The sequence below is a fragment of the Pleurodeles waltl genome, chromosome 9 (genome assembly GCF_031143425.1).
Source record: "Pleurodeles waltl isolate 20211129_DDA chromosome 9, aPleWal1.hap1.20221129, whole genome shotgun sequence".
NCBI classification, from domain to species: Eukaryota; Metazoa; Chordata; class Amphibia; order Caudata; family Salamandridae; genus Pleurodeles; species Pleurodeles waltl.
This window is the reverse complement of record NC_090448.1, coordinates 1,048,220,079-1,048,245,286: the sequence shown is the minus strand read 5'-3', so window position 1 is coordinate 1,048,245,286 and position 25,208 is coordinate 1,048,220,079.

Genomic DNA, 25,208 nt, shown 5'->3' with positions numbered 1-25,208 from the left:
ACTTATCCCCCCCCCAGGACTCTATGGGATCCCATGGAAAATTGCAGTGTCAACGTTTAAAATTAAAAAGTGTTACTTACTTGTAAGCTGCTTTATCTGAAAAATCCACACAAAGTATATTTGATACATATGTTTGATACTTACTTACAACTGTACCTACCTGCAATAAAAGATCCTTTGGTTCTAATAATAAAGTAACAAAATATATTTTTGCTATATAAAAACAATTGGCCTGGAGTTAGTCATTGAGTGTGTGCCTCATTTATTGAGTGGGTGGGTAAAACAAATGCTTTGCACTACCCTCTGATAAGCCGAACTGCTCAACCACACTACCACAAAAGAGAGCATTAGTAGTATCTACTCTACCCTCTGTTGAGCCTCTGGTAAAAACCTGTACTGTGTATAATATATACAGAGCCAGCTTCCGACAGCAGGGGTTCAAGGTTGCTGTAGATCTTGATGATTTTTTTCATGGAAGAAGTCAGAGAGGTTGTTGCGCAGTTCTTGTGTAAACATGATGGTTTGGATTGCGGGTGTTGGGTTGGTGAATTTCCTGACATTGGTGAAAAGTTCCTTGCAGTTGTTGAGCTAGATTTGATTCCTAAGGTGAGGGTTTTTTCTTGGTCTCTTGTACTTTATGGGGATAGTGTCTAAGTGCGGCCTTGCAGGTGGTTGGTATTTCCTGGATTACACTTGGCGGCTGGTGACCTCAACTTCATCACCAGTGATTTGGTTAGTCGCTAGACCTCACATCTCATTTTGGAGCTGCATGTACAGATGATGACAAGGTAGCTCCTCTGTCATAGCTGGCCTATTCAGCAAGCCATTCACAATTGGGGAACTCATGAAAAAGAAGTTCAGAACCTGTTCATCAAGTCAACCACTCTGTTAACATGTTAAGTGAATGCCTTGTATAGGAGCATTGTGTATGTGTGCCAAGAACTTAGATGCACTGCAACCTGAAAATCATGTCTCATTTCTGCCTCTGGGATACTGGGCTCAGTCACTCTGTTTGTTGGGCTTGTGCAGCTGAAAGGCAGAGGTCACAGTAAAGCACTTTTTTTTATAAATACATTTTTATTGTTTTGAAAAAGAAAAGGGAAAGGGAAAACAAGTGGAGAAAGAATATTCAAAACAACTTGCACAGGTAAGTACAGAGAGTTCCAGATCCAGTGTACATTTACATTAAACCAATCCATGCGGCAGACGTCAAATCCACTTCCAGGCAGAACAACGGGAGACACCTCCCCAGCAGTCTACAGGAGCAATCCCAGCCACCTTCCCCACACCTTCTGATGTTTCCGGTGACAGCCCCCTGACTCATAGACCAGTTTTTCTTGGTTCATGCACCAGTCCACCCCGCGTCTCCATTTATAAAGGGACGGGATGGATGAGTTCCAAGCAGCCGCAATGTCTCTCTTGGCGACCAGCAGGGCCGTACCCACAAAAGCACAATTTGCTTGCGGGCCTCTCAGTTCTTCCATCACACCTAATAACACTAGTTTGGCGGACAGCTGCTGCTCCTGCCCCAGCACTGCGTTCCGTTCGCATGTTATCTTTCCCCAATAAACCTGCAGCACCGGACAAGACCCCACCATATGAAAAAAATCAGCTGGTTCCCCTGCACATCGCGGGCACTGGGCCGTGGGGCGAAGACCCGCCCGATGCAGCCTGTCAGAAGTCAAATATGCCCGGTGTAATTAGTAAAACTTCACGGCGTTAAGCCTCGCCGACACCACCAGTGCTCTAGGTGCCATCAGCGCCTCCACCCAGTCAGTCTCTTCAAACGCTGTAGGAAAGTACCATCTTGCCTGGCATGTTACCCCCATATTTCACTGTATATATGTTGTTTTAGTTGTATGTGTCACTGGGACCCTGCCAGCCAGGGCCCCAGTGCTCATAAGTGTGCCCTGTATGTGTTCCCTGTGTGATGACTAACTGTCTCACTGAGGCTCTGCTAACCAGAACCTCAGTGGTTATGCTCTCTCTTTGCTTTCCAAATTGTCACTAACAGGCTAGTGACCAATTTCACCAATTCACATTGGCATACTGGAACACCCTTATAATTCCCTAGTATATGGTACTGAGGTACCAGGGTATTGGGGTTCCAGGAGATCCCTATGGGCTGCAGCATTTCTTTTGCCACCCATAGGGAGCTCTGACAATTCTTACACAGGCCTGCCACTGCAGCCTGAGTAAAATAACGTCCACGTTATTTCACAGCCATTTACCACTGCACTTAAGTAACTTATAAGTCACCTATATGTCTAACCTTTACCTGGTAAAGGTTGGGTGCTAAGTTACTTAGTGTGTGGGCACCCTGGCACTAGCCAAGGTGCCCCCACATTGTTCAGGGCAAATTCCCTGGACTTTGTGAGTGCGGGGACACCATTACACGCGTGCACTATACATAGGTCACTACCTATGTATAGCGTCACAATGGTAACTCCGAACATGGCCATGTAACACGTCTAAGATCATGGAATTATCACCCCAATGCCATTCTGGCATTGGCGAGACAATTCCATGATCCCCCGAGTCTCTAGCACAGACCCGGGTACTGCCAAACTACCTTTCCTGGGGTTTCACTGCAGCTGCTGCTGCTGCCAACCCCTCAGACAGGTTTCTGCCCTCCTGGGGTCCAGCCAGGCTTGGCCCAGGAAGGCAGAACAAAGGACTTCCTCAGAGAGAGGGTGTTACACCCTCTCCCTTTGGAAAAAGTTGTCAGGGCTGGGGAGGAGTAGCCTCCCCCAGCCTCTGGAAATGCTTTGATGGGCACAGATGGTGCCCATCTCTGCATATGCCAGTCTACACCGGTTCAGGGATCCCCCAGCCCTGCTCTGGTGCGAAACTGGACAAAGGAAAGGGGAGTGACCACTCCCCTGACCTGCACCTCCCAGGGGAGGTGCCCAGAGCTCCTCCAGTGTGCTCCAGACCTCTGCCATCTTGGAAACAGAGGTGCTGCTGGCACACTGGACTGCTCTGAGTGGCCAGTGCCAGCAGGTGACGTCAGGGACTCCTTCTGATAGGCTCGTACCTGTGTTGCTAGCCTATCCTCCTTCCTAGGTAGCCAAACCTCCTTTTCTGGCTATTTAGGGTCTCTGCTTTGGGGAATTCTTTAGATAACGAATGCAAGAGCTCATCAGAGTTCCTCTGCATCCCTCTCTTCACCTTCTGCCAAGGAATCGACCGCTAACTGCTCAGGACGCCTGCAAAACCGCAACAAAGTAGCAAAGACGACTACTGCAACCTTGTATCGCTGATCCTGCCGCCTTCTCGACTGTTTTCCTGGTGGTGCATGCTGTGGGGGTAGTCTGCATCCTCTCTGCACTAGAAGCTCAGAAGAAATCTCCTGTGGGTCGACGGAATCTTCCCCCTGCAACCGCAGGCAACAAAAGACTGCATCACCGGTCCTCTGGGTCTCCTCTCAGCACGACGAGCGTGGTCCCTGGAACTCAGCAACTCTGTCTAAGTGATTCCCACAGTCCAGTGAGACTTCAGTCCAAGTTTGGTGGAGATAAGTCCTTGCCTCCCCACGCTAGACAGCATTGCTGTCTACTGCGTGATTTGAAGCTGCTCCGGCTCCTGTGCACTCTTCCAGGATTTCCTTTGTGCACAGCCAAGCCTGGGTCCCCGACACTGTAACCTGCAGTGCACAACCTTCTGAGTTGTCCTCCGGCGTCGTGGGATCTTCTTTTGTGACTTCGGGTGAGCTCCGGTTCACTCCTCTTCGTAGTGCCTGTTCCGGCACTTCTGCGGGTGCTGCCTGCTTCTGTGAGGGCTCCCTGTCTTGCTGGGCGCCCCCTCTGTCTCCTCACGCAATTGGCAACATCCTGGTCCCTCCTGGGCCACAGCAGCATCCAAAAACCCTAACCGCAACCCTTGCAGCTAGCAAGCTTGTTTGCGGTCTTTCTGCGTGGGAACACCTCTGCAAGCTTCTTCATGACATGGGACATCTATCCTCCAAAGGGGAAGTTCCTAGTCCTCTTCGTTCTTGCAGAATCCACAGCTTCTACCATCCGGTGGCAGCTTCTTTGCACCCTCAGCTGGCATTTCCTGGGCATCTGCCCAATCTCGACTTTGTTGCGACTCTTGGACTTGATCCCCTTGTTCCACAGGTACTCTCGTCCGGAAATCCACTTTGGTTGCATTGCTGGTGTTGTTCTTTCTTGCAGAATTCCCCTATCACGACTTCTGTGCTCTCTGGGGAATATGGGTGCACTTTACACCTACTTTTCAGGGTCTTGGGGTGGGCTATTTTTCTAACCCTCACTGTTTTCTTACAGTCCCAGCGACCCTCTACAAGCTCACATAGGTTTGGGGTCCATACGTTATTCGCATTCCACTTTTGTAGTATATGGTTTGTGTTGCCCCATACCTATGTGCTCCTATTGCAATCTACTGTATTGTGACTGTACATTGCTTGCATTACTTCCTTTTGCTATTACTGCATATTTTGGGTATTGTGTACATATATCTTGTGTATATTTGCTATCCTCATACTGAGGGTACTCACTGAGATACTTTTGGCATATTGTCATAAAAATAAAGTACCTTTATTTTTAGTATATCTGTGTATTGTGTTTTCTTATGATATTGTGCATATGACACCAGTGGTATAGTAGGAGCTTTCTGACAGGGGAGCGACCACTGACCCTCGGGTAGGTCGCTCCCCTGCTCACGCAGCGCCACCAGTCCCTGACTGCCCTCCTCACCGTTCTCATCCTGTGAGTGTGTGCGAGTGTGCCCCCTCTTTACCCGTGTACCCCGAGTGCTTGTGCTGACTGACTGACCGGAATCCTCCTTTCTTCCCGTGTATCCCGTGCGTGTCCCCCTGAGTGCCGTGTGCCCCCTCCTGCCGTTCTCCCTCATTCTCAGCCCCTCCCTTTAGAGTTTTACCTGGCCTCTCGCCGTTTTTTGCCGCCGTTCTTTTGCCGCCTTTTTCGCTGCTTTTTCTTTTTCCCGCCTCCAGATTCCCCCGCCCGCCCGCCTCCCGCCTCCCAGCTGACCCCTCCTCCCCGGCTACCCTTAAATGGCGGCCGCTGCGAGGCAGAGGTAGCGACCACTGACCCTCGGGTAGGTCGCTCCCCTGCTCACGCAGCGCCACCAGTCCCTGACTGCCCTCCTCACCGTTCTCATCCTGTGAGTGTGTGCGAGTGTGCCCCCTCTTTACCCGTGTACCCCGAGTGCTTGTGCTGACTGACTGACCGGAATCCTCCTTTCTTCCCGTGTATCCCGTGCGTGTCCCCCTGAGTGCCGTGTGCCCCCTCCTGCCGTTCTCCCTCATTCTCAGCCCCTCCCTTTAGAGTTTTACCTGGCCTCTCGCCGTTTTTTGCCGCCGTTCTTTTGCCGCCTTTTTCGCTGCTTTTTTCTTTTTCCCGCCTCCAGATTCCCCCGCCCGCCCGCCTCCCGCCTCCCAGCTGACCCCTCCTCCCCGGCTACCCTTAAATGGCGGCCGCTGCGAGGCCGCGCAGCGGGCGCGCCGCTGGCGCGCCGAAGGCGCGCCTAAGGCAAGCCCGTCTGCGCCCGTCCGCGCCTGGACCGCGCCTAGCGCCACAACCCCTGGCCCCCGCGACCCCCACCTCCCCCGCCTGACCCACAACTCCGCCTTCCTCACTGCTCTCAACCCCGGCCGCACGCCGGCCTGCTGCCGCGCCACCCCGAAGCGGACCCACGGACCCTTCACCTGCCGCAACTGCCATTTCACCTGCCTACGAACTCACACTACACCCAACAGGAACGACTCGCCCAGAAACAACCTCAACTGCATCCTGGTCAACACCAGATCCGTCCACAGGCACGCCATCGAACTGTGGAACCTCATCGACTCTACAAACCCGGACATCGCCTTCCTCACTGAGACCTGGATGAACCCCTCCTCGGCACCCGACATCGCCATAGCCATCCCCGACGGCTACAAAATCATCAGGAAAGACCGCACCAACCGCACCGGAGGAGGCATCGCCATCGCCCACAAGAGCTCCATCCGCATCTCAACCCACACCGACAACTCACTGCCCGACGCCGAGCACCTCCACTTCTCAATCAACAGCGACCCCAAGACCACCCTCAGAGGCACCCTGATATACAGACCACCAGGACCACGCACAAAGTTCAGCGAAGACATCGCAGACTTCATCAGCCCACACGCACTCTCGTCCACCAACTACATCCTCCTAGGGGACCTCAACTTCCACCTGGAGAATCGCACCGACAACAACACCACCGCCTTATTGGACAACCTCGCCAACCTGAAACAACTAGTCAACACCCCCACCCACTACGCCGGACACACGCTGGACCCCATCTTCTCCTCCAGCAAACACATCTCTTTCAGCCACACCACTGTACTCTCCTGGACAGACCACAGCTGTGTCCACTTCAGCTTCAAGAAAACCAACGTACACCACCACGCCCAACAACCACCAAGAAGACAGTGGAACCGAATCTCCTCGGAACAACTCATATCGACCCTCTCTCAGAACCCACCCACCAGCACTACAGACCCCAACGAAGCCGCCAACAACCTCACGAGCTGGATCTCAGACTGCGCCAACCTCCTGGCCCCCCTGAAGACCCAAGCAAACAGAAACAGCCACAAGAAAAATTCCTGGTTTACCCCCGACCTCAAGGACTCCAAAAAAGAATGCCGCACCCTCGAGAAGACTTGGCGCCTCAACCAGACCGACGAAAACATGTCTGCTCTCAAAAACGCCACCCGCAAACACCACCAACTCCTCCGCGCAGCACGAAAATCAGCCTTCCAGAACAGACTAGACAGCAACGCCCACAACAGCAAGGAACTATTTGGCATCGTCAAAGAGCTCTCCAACCCCGACGCCGAAAACAACTCCATCCCTCCCTCACAGGACCTCTGCGACTCCCTCGCAGCTTTCTTCCACCACAAGATCACCGACATCTACAACAGCTTCACCACAACCAACTCGAACCCTCCACCGGAACCCGCCACCGACAACACCACCATCCACACCTGGAACTCAACCTCCACTGAGGAAACCACCCGCATCATGAACTCCATCCACTCAGGATCACCATCCGACCCCTGTCCGCACCACATCTTCAACAAAGCCGACAACATCATCGCACCCCACCTCCGAGACGTCATCAACACATCTTTTTCCACCGCCACCTTCCCGGAGAACTGGAAGCACGCTGAACTGAACGCCCTCCTAAAGAAACCAACGGCAGACCCCACCGAACTCAAAAACTTCCGGCCCATCTCGCTCCTACCGTTCCCCGCCAAAGTGATCGAGAAAATCGTCAACGCTCAACTCACCACCGCCCTGGAAACCAACGACTCACTCGACCCCTCACAGTTCGGCTTCAGAGCTAACCACAGCACCGAGACCGCCCTCATCGCAGCCACGGACGACATCAGATCCCTGACCGACAAAGGAGAAACCGTGGCCCTCATACTCCTGGACCTCTCTGCAGCATTCGACACGGTCTGCCACCGCACCCTGATACGTCGCCTAAGCAACGCCGGCATCAGAGGCAAGGCCCTGGAATGGATCACCTCCTTCCTCTCCGGAAGAACTCAGAGAGTCCGCCTCCCCCCCTTCAGATCCACGGCTACGGAGATCATCTGCGGCGTCCCCCAGGGATCCTCCCTCAGCCCCACCCTCTTCAACATCTACATGACCCCCCTGGCGAACATCGCACGCAAACACGGACTCAACCTCATATCCTACGCAGACGACACCCAGCTCATCCTATCCCTCACCAACGACCCCACCTCAGCAAGAACCAGACTACACGAAGGCATGAAGGAAGTAGCGAACTGGATGACAGACAGCCGGCTTAAACTGAATACAGAGAAAACGGAGGTCCTCATCCTCGGCCCTACACCTACCGCCTGGGACGACTCCTGGTGGCCTCCTGCCCTAGGCAGCACTCCCCAACCCACCGACCACGCACGCAACCTCGGTTTCATCCTGGACTCTTCCCTCTCCATGACCAGACAGGTCAACTCGGTGACCTCAGCATGCTTCAACACCCTCCGCATGCTCCGCAAGATCTTCCGCTGGATCCCCACCGACACCAGGAAGACCGTCACCCACGCCCTCGTCACCAGTCGCTTGGACTATGGGAACGCTCTGTACGCCGGCATCACCATCAAGCTACAGAGGAAACTTCAACGAATCCAGAACGCTGCTGCACGACTTATCCTGAACATACCCCGCCACAACCACATCTCCGGACACCTGAGGAAACTCCACTGGCTCCCAGTCAACAAGAGGATAACCTTCAGACTCCTCAGCCACGCACACAAAGCCCTGCACAACCGCGGACCAGAACTCATCAACCACCGCATCTCCTTCTACACTCCTCCTCGCACCCTACGCTCGACCGGACAAGCCCTGGCAGCCGTACCACGCATTCGCAAAGCCACTGCCGGAGGCAGGTCCTTCTCTTACCTAGCAGCGAAGACCTGGAACTCCCTTCCCAGCCACCTTTGCGCCATACAAGACCACCTTCACTTCAGACGGCAGCTCAAGATCTGGCTCTTCGAGCATTGACCCCCCCCCCCCCACAGCGCCTTGAGACCCTTACGGGTGAGTAGCGCGCTTTATAAATGCGACTGATTGATTGATTGATTGAGCTTTGCATGTCTCCTAGTTCAGCCTAAGCTGCTCTGCTAAGCTACCTTTTCTATCAGCCTAAGCTGCTAGAACACCTCTTCTACACTAATAAGGGATAACTGGACCTGGTGCAGAGTGTAAGTACCCCTTGGTACCCACTACAAACCAGGCCAGCCTCCTACAAACGCTCCCACCCACAACTCCCATTTGTTCCAATTTAATTCCAAACTTCCCGGTTTGACTAACATTTTATAGATCTGGGAAACACCTTCCCCCCCTAGATTACTCATGAGTATGATGTATGTCTCTTTTTTCATCTACATGGGTTGTACTTAACTAGTGTGGGGTCGTCACTTCGGCCACTGTGTTGAGAAATGCAATGGACAAGGGCGCTGCCATTAACTCTGCCATGTTTGGCATCTGGTAATACTTGTGCCCTGAGACGTGGCCAAATCGGGAAGTAAACGACCAATGAAACCTACTCCTGTGGACAAATCTGCTAGTGCACGCCTATCATCTTTCAAAAGTGTCAGCTTTAATTGCGTGTCTGGGGAATATATGTGTTGCTACACTTTGTAGAGCACTGATTTAGAAGAAATCGTACAAGAAGTATGCCAAAGCATACGCCTCCGGCCATCTCTAAGGTGGCTGATTACGTCCAAAGGCTTCTCATAGCAGTTATACTGCAGTAACAAAACATGCTTTTCTGCGATGATGGATTGTGGGCATCCTGTATCCCGCACAAGGATGGGATCAAGCTGATACTCTAAATTGTAGAGCACTATTGCTTGATAGACACAATATCTCCGCTGGTAATTCAGCGGAACAGACCATGTTCACATCAGCATCCTCCACAGAATTACCAAACGCCCCCAATCGACCAGAAGGGAGCTCCAGAGAGAGTGGTTGGGAGATTACAGCACGAAGAGTGCCTTGCAGTGTTGTTCAATGGGAACAATCCCGTCTACTTCCCTTAATAATTGCTGAAGGGTACTAGTTGCGCCCATTTTAACTTATTTGCTTGTGGAAATATTATGTACAGTACGACATTATGTGTGAGTTAAGTAAAGTACCTCTTTCCAAAGACAACGCTTTATATCATTAACTAATGTTAGTTGGTTTGGTGAGCACTCAATGCCTTAACCTACACCACTGCTCTCAAAGAACTCAGATCTCTCCACTTCGCTACCCTGAGGTCAAAGTGCTATTTGGGTGTACTTAGTGTTTAGTTTTGGGCATTAAAGTAGGGGTAGGCCCCAGTGGTCAAGGCTCTAATTGACGCAATCTATATGCCATTAGACTCCTGAAAAAGTTCTCACACGCATCCTAAAATGTGCATATGTGTATACACTTAAAAACATACGTTTTAGAAACTCCACTGTAGAAAATCACGCAACTATTACCTATGAAAAGTTGGGAAGATAGCGTCATCAAGCTTCCATACCCCAGAGGAAGAGAGGTACAACCGATGAGACCTGCGTCAGGACAATGTACAACGTAAAAAGTGCCAAATGTCAATGAATGGAAATGGCGGTTCTAAATACTCAGATGTAAGTGAACTTACTCAATTAATGTATCACAATCCATCTGGATGTATATATGTGCAGGGGCTTACAGTCCCAATATTAATATCAGTTTTCACACCGACTGCCCAATATGTGTTACAAGTTATATGCCTCATTATTTTAAAAAAATGACATTCCCTGGCTGGCACTCACAGACACCATGGACACATGTGCATGAAAAGGTGCACCAGAGGGTTATTGAGGGGCAAGTTATGATGCCACCCAGTTTGTTTGCATCCTCACTGAACCAGAGACATAGGCTTGCACCTATACCTTGCAGAGATTAAGACCTTCACAAAACTCCTAGTCATATATGTAAATTCCTTATGAGTGCTGAAATATACACAGATAAATGTATGTTCTTCACATGCAATAATGTAATATTCCTGTTTTTCTTAACCTCACGAAGCAGTTTCCACAGTGAGACAAGTTAGTATAAGCAAATAAGAATCTTATCCACAAGGCAGAAAAGACACAACACAGATCAAATTGCCCTTTATCTTGTGCAAACGTGAAAGCAGCTCACAAAGCCGGAAACATAACTTTAACACTGATGAGTTTCAAACCCAGAATAAAGGCCCACCTAAGAACTAAAGATATTGTAGTGTGAAATCACAGTTATGGTTTTGAGTTATTTACCTTTACTTTAATAGATGGATATTTCATATTGCACCATCAGGGAAGGAACCTTCTACAACTGGAACCCTCTTGCAGAAAGTTAAGAATATTTATCATATCTGCCTGTAATGGACTAAACTCCCTCCCACCACATTCTGAGGGAATTATAGTGATGAGAATGAGATTTTAAGGTGGAACTCCTCCTAGAAGCCTGCATTACAATTGCTAACTACTCTGAAAGACCTCTTCTCTGTAAGTCAACCAACTCAGCTTTACCCTATTCAACATCTAAGCCACTAAACGGAGCTGTTATAGAACCTTCCACAGAAGGACCACAAAGCTCAAAAGAGAGGATACAAGAAGAATCAGCTCCGGTGATATCTTCATTAGAGTCAGGAGAGTATATCAAGATTGGCGGAACCATGTTGGAGCAATCAGACTTGCGGATTCGCTCTCATTTTTTACCTAAACTTGGAATTTCATAAATTGAGGGAATGGGGGAATGTAAACAACAGACCCCTGGTGCATGGTTAAGAAAGGGTCTTTTTCCCCCAGGCCATTTCCTCTTTCCCACTTAGGCACAATATTCTAAGCAGAACATTCACCTGACTAGTTTACTAATTTCTTCCACTTCTAACACAGGTCTGAAAATAATTGGGGATGTAGCCAAAACATTGAAGGTGAAGGGAACTTTTTGATCAAATTGTCTGCCACAGCATTCAGTGCTCCTTGAACGTGTATCACTGCAAAGGTCACTAAAGCTTTCTCTGCCCAACTGAAGAGCTTGTTTGTGATTTTGCACAGAAAAGGACGAGTTCTCTCTTCTCTGTGTGCGTAAGATTTTGTTATTGTATTTTCCGTCTAAATCATAATTGCCTTTTCCGGGCAGAAGAGAGAAAAAAACCATTGATGCTACACAGAAAGCTACCAATACTTTCCCTTCCTCCTTCAGACCTTCTCCACTCTAGGACCTAATTATCCATGCACACTCTCCAGCCATGTCCACTTAGATCTGTTGTTATCCCTGGTGAATTTGGGGGAGAAAGCAAAACACATTGGTATAGATTGAGAGGACTTAACCACCATTCCTGTTCCCTCCTGAGGTTCTGGTTCATTGGAATGTGTTGATAAAGTCCTGACATACTGCATTTTAGTACTACACAATGTGATTCACAACAATCTTGAGTGGGACTTGACCTAAGGAACCAATGATATTGTAGCTACCATGCCTATGTGTATCTGTAACAATGGTTTTGCCTTTGAGAATGGATCAACTGCATGAGAATCTGTAACAGTTGGCTTCTTTTTTGTGCTACAGTTGCATTCACCCCAATGTGATCTGAATTGAACACCTTTATCATCTTTGTCTTGAGATGGAAGCAGCTGACATTTCTTTAGATGCATTAGAAATCTAAGAGCTTGAAGAGCCTTGATCAGTCTTCTTGTGTCTTGCAGCAACTTCTCTCTGGAACATGAATGAGCTACTCAGTTGTGTAGATAAGGATGGAGCAAAATTCTTCCTTTGTAAAGAAGAGTCACTAAGGAAGCCATGATCTTGGTGAAGACTCTTTCAGATCAAAAGAAAGAATGGAGATTTGAAAAGGAAACCTCCCTTTGTGAACCCTAAGAGCTTCTGGTGGGTGGGATAAATTTGATTATGAAGATACACATCTTGAAGATCCAATTTGAAAATAAATTCTCGTGGAAGAGCTACTAGAATCAATTTTCACAGAGGCTCCATCTTACTTTGAAATGTCTTGAACCACGAGTTGACAGTCTCTGAATTCAACTCTTGCAGTAGGCCTCCTGGTAGCTTTTTGACTATAAAACCAATAGATTTGTTTATCTATCTTTCAACTGAAAAACGACTGAAATGATGGCTTCTTTCCTTAACAATATGTCTTCCCATAATGCCTTCTGTTTGATTTTGTTTCTTGATTGGGATGGCACCCAATTCTGGAAGAAAAGAAACAAATTCTATCATATAGCCTTCCCTCTCTAAATTCAAAACCCAGAGATCTGTGACATCCTTTCCCTAGACCTCCAGATATGTCTGAATCCTTTCTCCTGCTGAATCCACAATCTCATTGATAGCCAGGATTCTAACTTTGACGTGGAATCCTTAGTGGATGAATCAACCCTCTTTGGAGTTTCTTGACTGAAATAGCTTGTGAAGGGAAGGATCATAAGACCTGATAACAATTCTTGTTGTAGTCTTAGCAGCAGTGACCTGAACCCTGGTAAGACAAAGCACACTTACTGTCCTTAAAAGCCTTTGTTAACATTTGATCTAATTGTTCACCAAACAGCTTATAGCTTCAAAGGAATCAGTCTTCAGTAAAGAAGCATGTCTGCCATGTTAAATTTTCAGTCTTTCATCTGTATATACCGCCTGGCTAAAATAGAGGCAGTTGATACTACAGCCAAAGATCTGATGATGATGTTGCAAGAGATATCTGAGAGAAATCTAGTCTGCTGTTCCATGTGGACCAAAATATCATGGCTATCCTCTCCTTCCTGCATGGGGGCTGCTAGACTATCAGTATCCATGTCCACAGATTCAGCAATACATGCATCATTAGTTAGTTCTAAGCACCAAGTTGTTGCCAGTGAAGGATTTCTTCAGTGCATTTTCTAACCACAGGATCTAAAGGTGAACAATCCTCAGGATTAACAGAAGTGTGGCCAATCAAGGTTGCCAGAAGATAGCCCATTTGAATTGGACTAGGAGGACCTTCTTCTGCATCCAAATACTTCAGTTACCTCAGGTGAGATTTCTGATTATATCATATAGTATCAAAGCCTAAGTAGAACCCCGTTTGCACTGGGAAACATATCTTGGTGCTCCTCTGTGGGAGAAGCCACTGGAAACCCTAATATTCTTCTATGTGATCAAAATGTGGTTCACCTCTTCCCTTCAAATATATTTGACTGATTTCATAGGTCCTTTGAAGCCTTACATATTCTTTCTGCCACTGCTTCTTCAATCATTCTTTGAATTTCTGCAGCAGACATAATTCTAGCACTCTCCAGAGCAACTGAATATGAGTGCCTAAAAACACTCCTCCTTCCCACAATTTCTTCATTCTCTGATAAGACGGGTGATATATGCTTCCTTGTAGAGGTTATTTTCCCCACCATTATGAACAATTACCACTCAGGATATCTAAACACTAATCATGTGAAATTCTAGGTGAACCAATTGCTGTAAAAAAAGAAACAGAAAAAAACAAAATTGTGCCAGAACATTCTCAAATTGTACCCATTTTTCTTTTTCTTTTTTTTGTCCAGTAGACAAACATCAAAACAAAAAAGCAGAAAACATGAACCCAATAAAAGGAGCCTTTTCTTATTACTCACTGTGATGTCCCAATAAAGAGAGATTTTACCTTATCTCGACTCTCCCACACATTCTAGGCAGCAGGGAGCAATGCCAGTCTTCTGAGAGTACTCAGGTGTGTAATTTACAAACTCTCATCTGATGGATTTTTTTCAGTTGACTGAGATTCCAAGAGAGATAGCAATAACAAAACAAATACATTTTCAAGGAGTCCAACTGGCCACACTATGAGGACAAGGTATCAGTGACTGAAGTTGTGTATTTTTATTACCAATTAATAATCAGTCCAGTATGGATGCCTGTAAGGACAAAATTAAAAAGATACAAAATTACAGCTGGCAAGTTGAAATACCACAATAAGTTCAGTCTCAATAGGATAAAATACAACAAATCACAGCCACAGTAATACAGAAACTGGGAATTAGAAATAGATGTCCCTTAAAGAAACTTTGATTCTCTCACTCAACATAGAAAAGTTCTAAAGTCATCTAATCAAGGTTCTAAGTTCAAAATAAGGATGATTTATAGAGTGGGCTCTCAAGGGAATTTGGAAATGAGAGAAGGTATCAGCAAATGAAGAATACGTTTTTAGCATGAAGTCTTCACACTTGCAAGAATAAAGGAAGAAAATAGGTCTTAGCCCCTCAAAGTCTAAGGGAATCTGCTCTAACTTCTGACAGACCGAACAATACTTAAACCAATAAAACTTAAGCAACAATCATAATTCTTCCCGCCCCACCAAGAACCAATCATTTTACTTCTAATGGTGTGCATTTGCACCATCACCTGAATTTCCAATCCCATAGATCTTGGACAGTTACTGCAACTTTGAGCAACCCCTGTTCCTGATACGCGATGAATAGGAGGCTTTATCTGCTCATTAGTTCTTCACATTTCTTACCAAGATTTCTCGTCTCAGATCTTATTATCAATAAGCTAATACATACAACAATACTCCTTTCTCTAGCTAATGAAATCATGAGAACACACCTGTAAAAGAAAGAACAAATGGACCAAGCAAGATGCATTTCAAAATTAAGGCCTTTAGTCAGGCTAAATTTAACTAAACATTTAGGGGCATATTTATGAGAACTTTGCATCATGCTTGCACCACACAACATGGTAAATGTGTGATGTAAACTTCTAAGTCAGATTTTTGAAGCCACGCAAAGCCACTTGCGTGACTTTGAATGGCTTAAACAATTCAGAGTAATATAACACAGCGCAAAACGATGTGTTGTGTTACTCTGAGCAAGGGATGGGTTTCTCTGGGCATTGCGTTCCCATACAACTTCCATGTTTTTTATGAATTCCCAGATTTACCAAACCTTGTAAACCTGGGAATGTGCCAAAAAGATATGCCTCTCCAGTTGAGGTGTAACAAGGAGAAATATCTTTATTTTTACGTGTTACTTCCTCTTTCTATGTGTGCTGCATCCTGCAGCACACATAGAGGAGTATGCCTCTAAGGATTGTTTTTGTGCAGGAAGGTACATGCAACACAGGCACTATTACACCATGGTGAAAAGGTGACTGCATTGGCGCTAGGCAGCCCGTTGTGCACCAGCGCAGGGGAAAAGGACAGGAATTAATTGTATGCCTTAAATGTGGCTCACTCCTGCCCGTTCCCAGTGACACAGTGCAGTGCAGCAAGGTTACTTGTTACACTGCAATGCCCCATTTTGCCTTAAATGTGGGCCTTAATTTGCATTTCAACTATATGATTATACATGCACACATATAACTTTAGAAATATATGCAGAACATGAACAACAGAAACTTGTTACTTCTGCAAATACAACCTAAAATGTAAATATGAACATGAATAATAAATACGTGAAAGAAATTTAAATGAACATTACTGCGAATGTTTATAAAACTTCAATTTCTCTATAGTTACATTCTATTAATGCATTTAAACGTCCACACCTATTCATATTATTATGAGACACAATAAACCTAGACACTCATTTACAAAGAACTGATGCAGCGTGGTATTGCAAGCCAGCTTGCTGCGCCGCGTCATTTTGAAAGTGCAGGAATTAGTCATATTTACAACAATACAACACATTCCTGTACTTTCCTCTACTCGGACGCACAAACTGCTGCCTAGCACCAAAGCAGGCACCCTAGCTTCATGGTGCAAGAGTGTCTGCCTTGCAGGGATGATTGTTTATGTGCAGGAAAGTAAAACAGGAAGAAATAATGTGATTTATTTTTCTTGTGCCACTTTAACACTAGCCCTGAGGTGGTGTAGGGATCTGACACATTCCCAGCCTTGTAAATCTGAGAATGCATCAGATTCTATGATTGTTGTGTGGGAACACCCACAGCAACATCCATGGAACGCCCCTTTTACACAGAGTTATGCATGAAAGGGGGCCAAATCTACAAGGCCATTAAAGACCACGCAAGGTGGCTTTGTGTGACCTTGTAAATATAGGCCGACACACTGCATCACCTGGAGAGTCACAAAAAATGATGCTCCGGTGGTGCAGTGTGCCTCTAGGGGCTTGTAAATGTGGCCCTCAATGTCAGACATAGATACGTAATTGTGGATTGTCAACGTGTAAAGGATGGAGTATGAATTGCACTACTCCACTTCCTTCTCTCTTCGCCCACTGTATTCATGGATCATGAGTCTGCCAGCCATGCTCCCGCTGCCTCACCTCCTTCAACCAGGAAGCAACTCACTCAATGTCCTCACGGGAAGGCCTGTTGACTCCAACTTCCACTGCCAAACAATTTGCAGTAAAATCATACCGATGGCATTTTCGACCTATATAGCAACAAAAAAAGGAAATACAAAAGCTTTGGAACCTGTGACCCGCACTCAGCTATGTAAGAGAAATGTATACAATAGGAATGTTGTCTGGAATGCAAACAGAAACAAACAGGATGCACTGGTAGTGGGCACTGTATCAATAGACAGACGAGCTAGTCTATCATTTTGTTTTTTTATGATTCTGAGCTGGTTTGAGGGTGATATGCTGCCTGAAGGTTGAAGACACGCCTCATGTAATGAAGTAAACTAAGGGGTGAAGAGTTAATATGACCAGGTCACAGAAACATTTATGAATATATGTGATAGTACTGCAAGAGTACTCTTTTATGCACTCTTTCGTCACTTTGTGATTCAACGCTGAAACACCCAACTCTCTATTAGTAAAAGTTCCAAGCGGGCATGGTCCTACTTGCACTACTTGTTTATGAATATCCCCTACATGTTCCCATTTTATTTGCATTTTAGATGTTTTGGGGACAGCTCACAAATGTATGTAAGTACCTACATAGGGGCATAATTATTAGCTCCTAGCGCCTCCTTGCACCACATTAGCTTCATTTTTTTTTACTCCAATGTGGCATTAAGGAGGCATTTTTGCTGCGCCATATTTACAAAGTGGCGCAATGCATGCATTGTACAACTTTGCGAACCCTTGCGCCACTTTATGCCTGTGCCAGGTATAATGTATGCAAGGAGGGCGTTCTAGTGCTAGGAGTCGCACAAAAATGGCGTCGTGTAATTTACAAGATTTCAATGCACCATTTTTGGGTCATTTTTAACACCCGCTCAAAGCAGGCATTAAAATGACACACCCGTAGTAACCTATTGACCTCCTTGCACTGTGCTGCACCAGCGTCAACATTTTTGACTCTAGTGCAGCAAAGCGCCACAATAGCGTAAAAAGTTCTGACGCTATAGTGCTAATGAGTGGCACGGTGCACCATATTGTAAACACGTTGCTACCATGGTATTGTTAGGTGATGGTAGGGGAGGCAAGAAAAGAGGCGCCTAATATATGATGCGCCACTTTCTTGTAAATATGTCCCATAGAGTACTAATGGAGTACTACTTAACTATGGCTTTGTGAATAGGCCGTACAATGTAATTGTAAGAAATGTCTTGGAGCAACAATGTCTCTGCAGTTTGAGTAATTTATCTGATTCAACAGACAATGCAGGCAGACGGCTCCAGAAAGGACACAAATAATTCATATTCATCGGAGGTAACTCTGTTCAGCTTTGTTTTCATTTTCATCTCTTATTTTATTATCATTAGTAAATCATGCTTACGCCATAAAAACTGAGACTTGCAGACAGCAATATTTGAATAAGCATCATGCTTTAAGCATAACTCGCACAGTTTGGTGCAGCTCAGCCCTGGGTGTATCACAGCAGGAAATCTTTAAACAGATAAATATTCCTAAATACCAAAGAGAACATGAATGCTATTAATTTCATTGCTGAGCAGGATTACAATTTTATTTATTTTGCTTTCAGTGCGGAAATTAGATGAGATTCATGGCAATGCGTTCAGCACAGTAGCAAGACCTGCAAAGACGCATATCAACTTAATGTTCCAAAAGTATGTGAAGCTGTCATAAGACCAGGGAAAGGAAATACTGCAGAGCTCAAGACATAATAAATCATTTAGAGGTCTTGAGAGCAAGATAAACATGGGTAGAGCCTACAGCGAAAACTCTGATTTTCTCATCCGTCTACAATGATGCATTCCAAACTCCCTGCCTTTCCCTGGTGAAGTAACAAAGGCCCCCGCTGCCCCCGAGATAAGGGGAAACACCCCGACCCCCAGAGGCCCCCCTCAGCACCCTACACTGTGCACGGGCGGCAGGTCCATGACTGGGTCCTGGGGTAAGGGGTCTCCTTCCAGGGTCTCTGCAGGAGGGGCCCTCAAGCTTCGTTACGCCACTGCCTGGGCTCATGGCAGGCCACTGCCCGTCCATGTCTTGTATTCATTCACCCACACAGCTCTACAAGACCGCTTCGCAGCACTGACCCAGTGAACCTCCCACTTAAGCAGCATAAGCGGGGGCTGCCGCTGGGACCGATGGGCTGGTGAACTGGGTCTTAATAAAAGGTTAATGATACATTAGTGGGCTTCTCCCATCTGCAGACAAAATACTAATTACTAATATTTGGGGAATATCATGACAGTTGGGTGTGTCGTGGCCTGACATGCAGAGCAAAGGAAACAGAAAGTGAAATTATGGAATTAATTTGGTGATAACACCGAGATAGTGAGCAACAGAAAAAATGTGCACGAGACAGAAAGGCAAGAACGAAAAAGGATAAGAGTCGAAAGGCGGATAGATAAAAAGAGGAAAGAAGGAATGCGACGAGAAATCAAGGGAGAAACAAAGGAAGGAACTGTGAAAAAAAAAGAAAAGATGAATGGTAAGGTATAAGGGTGAAAGAAAGGGTGAATTAATGGATGGAGATTAAAGGTTGGGTGAAAGGGTGAAAAAATTGATAGACAAAGGGCAAATAATAGATGAAAGAGTGAAAGGATTAATAGGTGAAAGGGTGAATGGAAGGAAGAAGAATGGACGCAGAGAAGAGTGAAAGGGTGTATGAAAAGGCAAAAAGATGGATTGATGGTTGGATGGTGAGTGGATGGAAATGTAAAGTAATGACTAGATGGATGAATAGATAGATGAGAGAACAGATGGATGGATGACAAATGGATGAACGCATGGATGGATAGATGGCTGGATGGATAGACGGATGGATGGGTTAGTGAAGGAATTGACGTAAAAGGATGAACATCTAACACGTGATTAAAAGGATGGAAAGAGGGTCAAAAGGTAATGGGAAGCCTCCAAATAAGGGTCAGGTTTGCTCGCTTTGCATGTTCAGTGCATTTAACGTAGAGATGAGCGAAATTTGAGTAGTTTGCTTTTGAGTAATTACGTGAAATTATGGCAAAATTTTGTGTAATTACACGAAATGCAAATCCGTTATTTCACACTATATTTTGCACAAAATGCATGTCTAATGCAAGGATGCATTTCAACAATTACCCAAATTATACTAATGTAATTTAAATTTCTCCCAGGAATTGGTTAGAGGTACGGTTCAAGTGAAGGTATTTTAATTTTCTGGAAACTCCCTTGTATGAGATTGGGTTATTGATTGAGAGGGGTGGAAGCCCAACTTGACCGACAACCACAATCCTTGCGAGGGTGAAACATAAACGTCACAAAATTTACCTGTGCTTAACCCTCTGGTAGCTCGCAAAAAGCAAGTCAGGCTTAATTGAGAGACAATATGTAAAGTATTTATGCAGCACACAACCAGTGATAAATTGATAACACAACATCAAAGAAATCCCAAAGTAACTTGAAAACATAGAGTAAATTTAGGAAATAAAATGACACCAAAATGAGAAAATCCAATCAGTAGCACCGAAGATATTGAATTTCAAAGTTTTTAGTGAAAAGAGCTCCAAGAAGGAAAAAAAGCTACTCACCGTTTTCTCAACGTGCTAAACTGGGAGAAAGTCACAAGTACAGGCTGACTGCGTTGGAGCACAGGTCCGATACAGGCACCAGGTTAGTTCAGCTGAAGAGTTACCTCCTCCAGCCAAGCTGTAAGGGTTACATTTGTGTTTGAGGAGGCCATGAGGAGGAGGATTTTGGCACGAACAGCAGAGTGAGCATCGCGGATGGTCATTGCTGCAGTGTGAAGATCCGATTGTAGCTGGAGCTTCACGTTGGTGAATCATCGCAAACGGTCACTGTCGGTGCGAAGTGCAGCTCTTGTGTTGCCAGTCATCACGGACAGTCACTGTTGCGAAAAGAGTAGGTCCCCGTGAAACTTAATGATGGCACCAATCAAAATCGGGAGAATCTTGGGACAAACTGGCCTGTTTACAGTCATGAGAAGCCCAAATATCAGAATTTTCACCTTTTTCTTTGGGAGGAGCTCTCACTGACGCCCAGGGGTCCAGGACCTGGGGGCACCTCTTGGGGTTCAGGAATTACTCCAGCAAATGCCAGCAGCAGAGCTCAGGCAGGTTCAGACAGTTCCATTTCCAGCTTGGCAGTTGCAAGGAGGCTCCTGGAAGCTTGTGACCCTGATTCTCACACAGGAGGTTAGCCAACTGACCCTTGGAGTCATTCTGGGCAGTCTGAGATCAAGGCAAGCAGGTCCAATCTTCCTTCGTCAAACAGCAAGCCAGTGCTTCAAGATTCATAGCGGTCCTCTGGCAGCAGGGCAGTCCTTCTGCTGCATTTTCCTGTCAGGTCTGAGTGCTAACATGTGCTGCTTCTCCTGAAGGAGCGATATGAATCCGCAAATGTTCCTGGCCCTCCTTTCCGTCACCACCCTGGGGGATACCCACAGAGTAACATGAAGGCCAACTCCAGGGAAGCAGGGGAAATGGGGCTGGAGGAGAAAGCAAAGAAGAGAGAACAAGGTTGCCGAGCTTCTATGCCTGTGGTTGGCACTGGGGTGAGGTCCTTGCAAGTCTAGACTCTGATCCCAGGCATCCCTCTGGCCAGTGAAAATGTGCTTGCATATTCAGAAATGGAAGCACACAGTGTGTCACTCGAGTTTGCTACCGCTAGTGTCTCCTCCTTCTTATTGGTTATACTGTGTCAAACTACTCCCCTAAAGGTCCCCCTATCCTTGTGTGGGTTATGCGGTTTCGGTGTATGTTTGTTGGGTGATCCCATGTGTTCTAGAGGGAAAGAGAAACAAGAGCATTCACTGTCTATTTTCAGGTATCGTCTTGTCCATACCATCCCTAAGGAAAGTTAGAAGTGTACATGTTCTCTTTTCTGGGTGGCTGTTGGGAGTAATCTCAGGGTCAGACCTGCAAATCACCTTGTGGAATGAAAAGATGTTTATTCACACATCTGCCCCTTAACCTGTCTCCTTTCTTCAATAAGGTAAGTGTCTCTGAACCCAAAAATAACTTCTTACCTTGAAAGTTTGGGAAGATGTCCTTATGATTGTTTTCCTTTTTCTCTACAGGATTTCTGGCTCACCTCTCGAGTCATCAGCTACAGAAGAAGAGGCACTTGAAGGCAAAACAGGTAAGTCACTCTGGAGTATGGACTTGGCCATGTGCTGCAGAACACAAGAGCCTTAATCCTGAGCTTCTGCTTCTGTTCAAGCCTCCAGATAATGAGCTTTAAATAGACGTACCATGCCCAAAATGTCCGCCAGTCATTGCTACCTGCCAATCTCGCAAGACATCATGAGCAAACGGAGGCTGTGGATTTACATCTGCAGAGGGGGCTTCTTAAGCACAGTTCCACCAACAGAAAAAAGCACTAAGGAGTACAGGCACCAGCCTGAGGTGCAATGTGTGAGTGAGGTGCAAGTGGGTGTTTGCAGAAGTGTTGGTGCTGACGATGAAGCGTGTTTCTGACACTCCCACAGGTCCAGGAGTGTTCTGGTGTGGGGCCTGAGAGTGACACCTTTTACCCCTAGTGTCAGACTTTGTGTTGTGGCCAAACCCAAACTCCCTCCCAAACTATTGTTGACCAGTTCCCCTGTCCTTCTGGGTTTGGCTCACTGTGTAGGCGGTCAAAAGCAAGCAAAGGCCTGGAGTCAGGTTCCTTTGTGTGTGCTCTAAGGAAAGCCCTTTGAAATGTAAGTGGAGCTGTGTACAGCCCCTGCTTAGCCATCCTGTCTGGATTGCCCATTCTGTCCACACCTGAGCCACCTCTGTCCCCATGTCTGGAAGGAATCAACATCCCACTATAGAAGAGACAGACACACAAATGTAATCATAATAACTGGTAAAAAGGCAGAATATGTTGAAGCACAAAAATGAACATTTTCTAAAAAATTGGCATTTTCAGAATTGTAACCTAAAATCTGACTTTACCTTGCAAGAGGATTTTAAAGTACAATCTATTTGAGAATGGACAGCATTTCTCTGTCTGCTTTCAATCTGAAGTAAGTGTGTGTTAAAATGCAATAAGTTAACTCAGAGTTAGTGTATGGATGAGATAGCCTCACAACCATGGAAGATGACTTCAGGAGTTTTTCACTGCAAGGATATGGAGAGAGTAAACCCACGTAAACCCACCCTAATTTTTAAATACTATGCACCCTGCTCTAGGAGCTATTAGAGCCTACTTTATGGGTGACTTATAAGTATTAAAAAGGAGGGTTCAGGCCTGGAAAATTGGTTATTTTGCTATGTTGAAATGGCAGTTTAAACTACACTACAGGCTACAATGGGAACACTGATATAATATCAGAACCAACAGTATTGTACATCAAAAATATTGTGTCAAAAATATTGATAGCAAAAATGTTCTTTTCTTATTCTTAAAATAGTAAGTACAAAAATATTGAAAACACTAATATTGTTTAAAACATAGAAAAACATTGTTTCTTGATACATATATATTTTTTAATATATACCATTATTAAACTGTTATTTAAATAAATCTCACTAATATTTGCTACTGTATAAAAATATATACTCATATAAACACACATACATATATTCATATATGTGCATGCGTATGTTTATATAAATACATATATATAACAATTTTTCAACACATTTTTTACATTATATTGTTGTTAATTATTTAAATTTACTACTATACAAAGCAAATATATATGTGTATATATATATATATATATATATATATGTATAAAATAAAACATAAAAATATAAATTATTACATTCCAAAACATTATATAAATTCCTAAACATATGAAATAAAAATAAAAAATATTAACACAAATTTACAAAAAATATTATAAAAACTTTAGAAACAAATACAAATGTAAATACTTATTCTAACATTAAAATTATAAACACATATTACTAATAGATGTATTTAAACAATATTAGGAAATTTATTTAAGTCTAGCAATGACACATACACTATTTGCACTCCAGTTTATGCAACAGTAGAAAAAGCATTCGACTTCGAATGGCTTAAATTTACTAATCCCACTCCAGCCTGTGCAACAGAAAGGAAAGTGTTAGACTTTGGAGGGGTCAAATTTTATATTCCTACTCTAGTCTGTGCAACAGTAAGGAAAGCCTTGGACTTCGGAGGCGTTAAAATTATTATTCCCACTCCAGTTTAAACAACAGTAGGGAACTTGGTCGAACTTTGGAGGTGTAAGATTGACTATTCTCGCTCCAGTCTGTGCAACAGTAGGGACAGCACTGGAAGTTGGGGGGTTAAAATTACTATTCCCACTCCAGTCTGTAGTAGGGAAAATGCTGGACTTCACTTCAAACACAATGCATATTTGCATAGCCATATTTATTTAGAAAAAATATAAAACGCTTACTGCTTATCAACATATCTTTATATATATATATATATATATATATATATATAAAGAGAGAGAGGAAGAGAGATAGATAGATAGATGATTAGATAGGTAGATAGATAGAAAAAATATAAAACAATTAATCAATTGACAAAATTAGTAAACAATCCTATAATTAATTTTCAATTTAAAATTTATGGTTATGTAATTATTACTTAATTACCTTGCCATCCTATATCCTTAGCGTAACAAGCCATAACTAAAATAAACAAGAATAACACCATTTCAATAATTGATAAACAATTAAATAACTAATTAACAATGATTCATTATTTCTCAATTATTAACTACTTAATTTCTCAGCCAACAACCCTACAGTGCCAGCAGCCCACACCTAAAATATAACTAATATATATAATTATTGCATAATTAATAATACATTTAGGGCCTCATTACAAGTGTGGTGGTCTTCAGACTGCCACACTTGTGGTGGTGGTCAAAACCGTTGCTGTTGCGGTGGTCCGACTGCCACATTAAAACCTTTGGCGGTCAGACCGCCAGGGAACCCCTAGCACAGCCAGGATCTGTGATCCTGGTGGCCTGGCAGAGATCGTAATCCGCCAGGGCAGTGCTGCATGCTTCGCTGCCATACGGATTATGACCTTGTTCTGCGCCAGCCTTTTCAAGGCTGGCAGAGAACAGGTGCAGGTGGCCCATGCACTGCCTATGCACTACAAATCTAGCAGCCCACAACTAAAATATAAAGAAAATAATTCTGTATTACATAATGTACATAATTAATAATAAATTAATAATTTATCAGTAATTAATAATTACTTATTAAGCTCCTACCATATACGCCAACAAACCTAGCAACCCACACTCAAAAGTTAACAAAAATAAATTATTATTACATCATTTACATGATAATAATAATAATCAATTAAATAGCTAATAATTAAAATAAAAATGAATTGGTTATTAATTACTACCAAAATAAATTCCCACCCTATGCACCTA